Source organism: Pseudochaenichthys georgianus, chromosome 22 (genome assembly GCF_902827115.2).
Source record: "Pseudochaenichthys georgianus chromosome 22, fPseGeo1.2, whole genome shotgun sequence".
NCBI lineage: Eukaryota > Metazoa > Chordata > Actinopteri > Perciformes > Channichthyidae > Pseudochaenichthys > Pseudochaenichthys georgianus.
The window spans coordinates 10,532,590-10,541,498 of NC_047524.1; the positions used below are offsets into that span (position 1 = coordinate 10,532,590).

Genomic DNA, 8,909 nt, shown 5'->3' on the forward strand with positions numbered 1-8,909 from the left:
AACCCTTAAAACAATGGGTCGCCCCAATGCAGTCGCCACCTCAAAGTTTTTCTAGAGAAAGTCTTACACTTTCTGCAAAGTCATGTTATTTACTTTTTTTCTATCTCCTATGACCTAAGGATAAAAGCAGGTAAACAGAAATATCAAAGGAAACTATAAATCCATCTGTTTATATCTCCTGCTTTTTCTGCATCTCCATTTACCTTCAAATTCTCCAACATGGATTTTCAACCAAATACTTTGTGCAATAAGTCAGTCGACAAATACAGAGGGCAACTTCAAAGCTATTTAATCGCATTAAAAGTTTCCATACAGTCATTTACAAGTCTAAGCATTTCCATTGTTAAAATGCCATTTTCATTCTTATCTTCTGCATGCAGTGTCATCATGAATTAAACAGCAAACACAGACCATGAACACAAAGCCTATTTTCTTCCAGACATACCCATACAAATTTCAAATCCGTGGTTAATTACATGTTAACAGATCACGGGGAATCTATTTTGCAAACCTTCTGGAACTTTGTTACATAACTTGCTAAACAGTTCCTTGCTGTATTGAGTGCCAATCATCTGATGACAATATCTGATGAAACAGATATTAACCCCTCTGTGGCACAAATAAAGGTATGATTCCCCTTAAAGCAAAGGATGTTTTTCAGTCGAAAAGCACCAATCTCCCCCCCCCCCCCCCATCTCTGGTTCTGGGTGGATTTTAACACATAGGCTTGCTGTGCCTCATGTTATTGGCACAGGTGCGGCCCAGGTTGGCCCCCTCCAGGAGCAGATCAGAGAGTCTGTCCAGGCCGAGGCAGGTGGTGAGGGGGCAGAAGAGACCGTAGAGACCCCCGAGGAAGATGCTGAGGGGCCAGCCGATGAAGAGCAGAACCACCAGCCAGATGATGCTCCACAAACACGACCCGCTATCTGCCATCCTAGTCTGGGAGGTAGAGAGGGAAATAAGAGTGGGAGATCAAAGTGGACAACAGCATGACTTGCAGAGCAAAACTCATACAGCTATAACTGAGCTTTGAAATATGTGTTCAGTAAAAACACTCAGTCACTACAATAGCATCCGAGTGTGATGCTGTGTGAGGCCGTGACTCTTCAGTGAAGAGAGCAGATTATCAGAATGAAACATGCCCGGTTGGTCATCTGGTAGGTTGTCAGGATTAAGCCTATACAAAGCATGATAAACTGGTGTCCCGCCCTGGCTCAAGGACGGACAAAAGAAGGAGAACACACATGATTCATATCCAATTAAAGTACATTTATTTAAAGAAACTAAGTTAACTATGAAGTCAGTTAATCAGCCATGTGTGTGAATATGCATCAGTAGATAAAGCAAAGACAAACAAACCAAGATCCAGTAGTGCCAAGCAACCCAAGAGGAGAGAGAGACTGACTGCTCAGGCACCCATACTTGTAGCTGCGCAGTCAACCTAAATCAGGTGTCAGCAATCTCTCCTGATTGGAGGGAGTGGCCGACCAAGGAATTTGATCTGAGGCCTTGGGGCCGTCACACTGGCAACCACAAGCAATAACCACCAGTCCTGTCTGCCTGCGGGGGTCAGCAGGCCGCCCACTCACGGGGTGTCGAAGACCAACGCCGTCACATTAGTCACCCGCTAATAGCAGATCAGCGGAGATCATGCATAACTTTAGTAATGAGCATTACTTTATCTGTCAACGCCGATCACAAACAGTGACCCAGGAGAATGATTTGCTGCTGTTTTAAGCCATAACATTGCCTGTTGTATCGTCCGCAATGAAAAGTTGCTAATTGGAATGCAGTGCAATTTGTGAACACTTCCAACTTGATGATTTATGCATCTACACATATACTATACTGTATATGTATATCGTTTATACTGGTGAAATGTATTCGTTTGCTAACTGATATTAACCTGACCACCAGCTGTGAGGTCAGGCGTGATTAAAGTGCCGCATACATTTAAACAAAAACAAAAACTGATATTGATATAATCTAACTTTCAGTTTCAGCAAGCTAAGCATTTTGCCTCTTTAATCAAAAGTTATACAAATATATATGTATTTATATATAATGACAAACAGTAGATGTTTTATGTGGTCTATAATTCCCTATAAGATCCGCCCTGAGGCCCTGCCTTAAAGTTCAAATTGTAGAACTGATGGTTTTATGAGTGTGGAATTGTCGCATGCTAGTCAGGCGGATTCCCTAAACCTCATTCAGCTTTAAGAAGACACAATGCTTCCCCCCCCCCCCCCCCCGGCAGGAAATACCATCTTCTTGATGATGCAATGTGTAATGTCCTGTTGTGACACTACTGTCATTTAGGGTTGGGCAATAAACGACACACTGAACATGAGTGTGTGTGTGTGTGTGTGTGTGTGTGTGTGTGTGTGTGTGTGTGTGTGTGTGTGTGTGTGTGTGTGTGTGTGTGTGTGTGTGTGTGTGTGTGTGTGTGTGTGTGTGTGTGTGTGTGTGTGTGTGTGTGTGTGTGATGGTAAACCCGATCACGCCTTTACATTAAAAAGAGAAAATACTAGACACCAGCAACTACATTTTCTTAAGAGGAACAATAAAATAGTGCAGCCAGTACAAATGGACTCTGTCATAAAATCACAAATAAAACACTTCAGTGCTCTCTGCTGCTCTTCCATAAAATGACATTCGTACAGGTACTTTGTTCCTAACCACTCGACTGAATAACTGAATATTACATTCAAAATGCCTCTTTTCAGATTCAATGCTATCTTTGTTGCAGCATAAAACACATTTTTATGTGGCAAGTTACAAGTCAGTATAAAGATACCAATACCATAATGCATATGCTCATGACTAAATGTACATTAACACTTCTACGGCATGCTGTTAGTCTCTCTGACACACTAGCTCATAGCAAAGGTTAGAAGTGAAAGCATTGCAGAGTAGCTATTAACCTAATGAATACCTGTCGTCGTGTAAGTATAAAAGACATGTTCACCTTCAGCAGAGAAATGTTCTGGAGAATGTGAGCTCCTGTTGGTTGTAGGTCTGTCTTCCAGTCTCTCAAATCCTGCTAGAAACTTCCAGGGATGTTGTGTGCGAGCAGTAGTCACTTCCCACCAGTTAGCTCTAATTTACAACAACAAGGCACCACAGGCAACTCAATTCTCATGAGTCCGGCTGAGAGAAAGCAGAAAGTTAGTAAGGAAGTGTTAGCGGAGGGAGGATATAACACAATAAAGACTCTCATGTGACTCAGCAAAAAGTATGCAGGCTGTCATGTGTTTGTAGAAAAATAATTAGTGCTATAATCCACCATGAACATGTGTGTAATTGTGATTTGTCCAGTACAAATCATGAAATATTTCACCATCATGTGATATATTACATTGTTCTAGTTGTCAAGAATTTGAACATGGGGCCTCAGCCGACAGGGATTATCTTCCTTATAGCCGCTCCTTCTAATCCTTTCCTCAGCCGACAGAGAGGTACTACTCCAAAATACTCATGAGAAAACTTCGACCCGGGGTGCCCTGCTCTCAGAAGATGGACAAATAGACGTTACACGGCGCCACACTTGACTGAATGCTGAAAATATGTCTCTCCACATCTATCAACACATGGTTCTCTCTGGCAGGTCTTTAGACTGGGCCAGGCTGGAGCAGCTGTGCAGCTGACCTGCTCCCTCAGCCTGCCCGAGGTATGATGTAACAACAACCAACCTCTGGTGCATGATAATGAATGCATTTCCACTCCTGTGTTTTTGCCTAAAGGGCTGTGGACCTTGTTAACCTCTTCATTTTAAGTGGACTTGTGCTTTATTTATTTGTTTATTCCACACATTGCAGTTATTTTAAAGCAAAACATGTACTCTTATACTGTTTAAAAATAATAATAATTATAGCGCATGGTGGAAAGGAGCAGGGAGAAGAAAATCTTATTTTACTCGTACCTTCTTAAAAAAAAGTATAACCATAACAAAGTAAATTAAAAGCAATGTTCTTTCAGTCACAGTTGCTTACAAATACTGAAACATAAAACCAGAACACACAAAAGTCAACTTTATACTGTCCAACTTTAATTCTATGAGTCAGGCAAGACTACATAAGAAAGGGGATGGAGTAGCTATTTTGTTTAATGACTTATTTCAATGCAAGCAGACTATGTATGGAAACTTTGCTTCTTTTGAATATGTGGCCCTTCAGTTGAAATGCTCCTTTCGAGCTCTTTTCCTAAACATCTACAGACCACCCAAATACTGTGCAAGCTTTTTTGATGATTTTACCGGGTTGTTGTCTATAGTGTGTATTGACTTTGACCGTTTAATCATTTTTGGCGATTTGAATATCCATGTTGACAACCCTAAGGACAGAGGGGCTAAAGAACTGTTTTGTGTTATCGACAATTTTGGTCTGACTCAGCATGTCAAGGGTCCGACGCACAATAAGGGGCACACGCTGGACTTAATTGTATCAAAGGGTCTGAACATCTCTAAGCTTGTGGTGACTGATGTTGCGCTCTCCGACCATTCCTGTGTTTTCTTTGAGAGGTCTATTACGGTCCATACAACTGTTAAGAAAGAGGTAACCACTAGACGTCACTTAACTGAAAATGCAGAGGAAATGTTTACTCAGATTTTTACTCCCTCAATTGCCCATGCTAACTTCTCAGTAAATGAGCTAGTTGATCATTTTAATTCTAAAGTAACAAATGTCATGGATACCATCGCTCCCATTAAAATAAAGGAAGTATCTGGCAAGAAAATATCTCCATGGAGAAAAGCCATGACTGTGGAACAACAAAAACTGAGTGCAGAAAAGCTGAACGCAGGTGGAGAAAAACAAATCTCCAGGTTCACTTGGAAATATATAAAGAGAAACTCTGTTTCTATAATCAGGAAATAAAAAAGGCACGACAGTTGTTCTTCTCTGACACCATTACCAAAAATAAAAACAACGCACGTGCCTTGTTTGCTACCGTCAACAGACTAACAAACCCCCCAGTGTCGATAGCCTCAGAATTTCTATCCACCACTGCAATGATTTTGCCTCCTTCTTCACTGACAAAATCATGCAAATTCGACAGGCAGTCAGTGCCTCTGTATCAGATACAGCAAATGTTTTGTCCCTGTGTCCACCTAAAGTCAATTCAGACATCATGTCACAATTCCGTCTGATAAATGCTTAAGACCTGGAAGACATTATCCAACATCTGAAATCCTCCTCCTGTAGCCTCGACATCATCCCGACAGGATTTTTCAAAACTGTTTTTCATTGCTTGGCCTCAGATATACTACACATAGTAAACAAGTCTCTTCAATCAGGTGTATTTCCGCAGGCCCTGAAAACTATAGGTCACTTACGTAACCCCAGTCCTAAGAGTAACATGAAGTGAGATGTCTCACTATGGGATGCACCTCATCGCGGAGCAAACAGAAGCATCAATCTCATTACGCCAAACCTGATTGGCTGGTGATCTTGACGTCAGCGTCAGGGGAAATCCCCCCCTATAAGTAGCTTGCGCCACAACGCATGTGTCATTCAAAATAAGCACCTCTTCTCGCTTCACCATAGCAAGGAGGGCCGTCTGGTGAGACATCTCACTTCATGTTACTCTGAGGACTGGGGTTACGTAAGTAACCTATAGTTCTCATTCATAACACTCCGTTCGATGTCTCACTATGGGATATTGTAGCTCCCGTATTGCCAGACGAGCTTATCTCGAAGATCACCGATCAACCAGAATTTAACAGGTAGAGTCCCGACTCAACAAGGTGCTCGGGCCACGCTAGGAGCAGAGATGTCTAGCCTGTAAAAGCGGACAAAAGTGAGCGGCGAGGACCAGCTCGCCGCTGCACAGATGTCTTGGATGGAAACACCCTTGAACAATGCCCAGGATGTAGCCAGGCCCCGAGTCGAGTGAGCCCGCAGGCCCGAAGGTGCTTGCAAATTCTGACTCGTATAGGCCAAAGCAATTGCCTCCACAATCCAGTGGGAGAGCCGTTGCTTAGTAACAGGCTTGCCCTTGTGAGGGTTAGCCCAGGACACGAAGAGTTGGTCATTAAGACGAAGCTCCTTTGATCTGTCCATATATGTGTGTAAAGCCCGGACTGGACACAACAGATCCTGCTGCTGCTCCCCGGAGGAAACCAGCGGCGGAGGAAATGCCTCAATGTCAATTGGGGTACACGAACCAAGCACCTTTGGTGTAAAGGCAGGGTTGGGTTTCAACAACACTCTCGTTTGCCCTGGGGCGAACTGAGTGCATGAGGGATGTACAGACAGCGCATGAATATCGCTGACCCGCTTGGCGGATGCCAGGGCCAGTAACAGCACTGTCTTGAGTGACAGATGTTTCATGTCAGCTCCTTCCAGGGGTTCAAATGGGGTCATTCTGAGCCCATTTAAAACCACTGCCAGGTCCCATAAGGGCACCAGCGACCTGGAGACAGGGAGGAGCCTGCGAGCCCCTTTCATAAAACAGCAGACCAAAGGATGTTGGCTAGCCGTCTTACCCTCAAAGCCCACATGGCATGCAGCAATAGCAGCCAGGTACACCTTGATCGTGGAGAAAGCTCTGTGTTTATCGATCAAGTCCTGTAGAAATGATAAAATCACCCCGACAGGACATTGAAAAGAGATGTGTCCTTCTTGAAGGCACCACTCCTCAAACACCCTCCACTTACAGTCGTAAAGAGACCTGGTGGAGGAAGCTCTCGCACTCTGAATAGTGTTTATCACCTTCTGAGGGAGTCCCACTGTATTCAGATTGTACCACTCACGGGTCAGGCACATAGTGCCCCGCGCTCTGGGCGTGGGTGAAGGATTGCCCCCTCCGCCTGAGACAATCTGTCCCTGCGTGGTGGGGGCTGCCATGGCTGCCCGCACAACAGCTGATATATCTCCGCTAGCCCGTACGTTGCGGGCTAGGGCGGAAACATCAGAGTGACGGCCCCTACACACGGCGGCGTGCGTTTCCGCTTCAACGCTTCTGCCCATTCACTTCGAATGGGGTGACGTCACGATTCGCCGAACTGCATTGTGGGAGCAAAGCGTAGCTTCTCTCGCGGTGCTCGCTGCAAAAGTAGAGCAATGTTCTACAGCCAATCAAATCCCTCGTATGTAAATCTGACAGTACAAGCACTAGCCAATCAAACCGGGTGTATGTTGGGAGAGCCGGACCGCAGTTATTTCCCATATGTCAACAAAAGGAGGAGAAAATTATCGTGGCGGTAGGGAATCACCCGGTACTCTATGACCAGTCCCTCTTTACATACAGGGATACAAACCGGAGGAGCCAGGCATGGGGGGAGGTGGCAAAGACAGTGGGGGAAACTGGTAGGTTTTCGCTTGTTTGGGGAGTTTATATCCAGTGTACTTCGTTTGAATGGACAGCTAGCAAGCATAGACAGTATATTTAGCCAGCATGGAGCTTTGTATGTCCGGGGCGGGACATTCATGTGGTTGGTTGTTGGTCGGGTTGCTCGCGTTGACTCCCCAAGCTCAAGACACGCCCACCGCCAAGCGACAACGCATGCCGCCGTGTGTAGGGGCCGTGAGTGTGTGGCGTTGCTCCTTCACTCTGGCCAGAGTTGGGGGTAACAGAGCCAGGGGTGGGAACGCGTACAGAGGACCCGGAGGTCAATCGTGTACGAGTGCGTCCCCGCCTAACAGTGTGTTTAAATCGTGCATTAAAGAGAACAGCTGTCATTGAGCATTTTTTCTTTATGCGAACAGATTTAACGCGGCTCCGCCGTAACGCACCCACAGCGGACTCACGATCCTTGGATGTGGAGTCCAGTCTGCATAGAGTGGTGCACCTCTGGACAGTAGTTCTGTCCCGAGGTGCACCACTCCCGGTACCTGTGTCGCTCTCAGAGAGAGGAGACGTCTGCCGCTCCAAGGGATCAGTTTGTGTGCCAGTGTGTGTGACTGGGGATCACGCAACCTCCCTTGGCGGTTCATACACGATATCGTGTTGTCTGTCCTCACGAGGACATGGTGTCCTCTGAGAGAAGGCAGGAAGCATTTTAGGGTGGGGAACACCGCTAAAAGCTCCGGGTGATTTACGTGCGCCCGCTGGAGGTCTCTGCTCTAGAGACCTCTCACCGGGCGACCTTCGTAAATACCATCAGCCTGTCTGACATGCGTCCGTGGTGACCACCTTCCGTGAAAGGACAGCACCCGTAGGCACGTCCCGCACTAGAAAAGTCGGGTGTAGTGCCACTACGCATTACATAATAACCAATACTCTCCGCACGCCGTGGCGGCACTGCGCATGCGCGTGACGGTGGTTCCTTTACAGCTCCAGCCGGCACAGCGCATACGCGTGACGATGGTGCCTTTAAACCCCCAGCCGGCACTGCGCGTGGCGGCGGTAATCCGCCTTTTGAGAGATGCTGTAGCTTCTCTCAGAAGGGGAATAATTGACGGGCTGTTTATTGGCTTCATTGATTTTCTTTTCATTTTTTTGAGCTGCGCCCTCGGCCTGAAGCCTGGATGCGTCAGCGGCAAATGTTTTATGACAGAGGAATCAATCAATGTGTGACATGTGTTTGTGCGGACTTGAGGATGGTGTTTAGGCATCTCTCGAGGCGGCGGGAACACATTCACGGAGGGGAGAAGGAGGGGAGAAGGAGGGGCTGCTCTCGACAGGTGGGACGGGAGAAAAAGGGGTTACCCCCTTGTCCTTAATCCGGAGAAAAAGGTAAAAGTATTTTATTCCCGGAGAATACTGACTGGTGTGGCAGTATGCTCCTTTTTAATCCTTTTCCCCTCCGTGGAGGAGAGAAAAGAAAAAACTTCCTCGCTACCGTGGTGTCGGTAGAGAGGGAGCGAGCTAGCAACAGGTGTGCTGCTAGCTTAAAAAAATCGGACCGACCTTACTTTCTCGGGTAAGAGAAGGGCGAGGTCGATTTTAAATACTAACAGCGTTAATAC

The 8,909-nt window shown here is 46.0% G+C and overlaps 1 long non-coding RNA gene across 1 annotated transcript; it reads right to left on the reverse strand.

The window, feature by feature from the left end:
* Positions 1-272: 272 nt before the first annotated feature.
* Positions 273-3,494, reverse strand: LOC117467819 (uncharacterized). The gene is made up of 2 exons (XR_004554406.2): positions 2,969-3,494; positions 273-939 (listed from the first exon to the last, which is right to left on the reverse strand). It is a non-coding gene; the product is annotated as an uncharacterized lncRNA (long non-coding RNA).
* Positions 3,495-8,909: the final 5,415 nt, after the last annotated feature.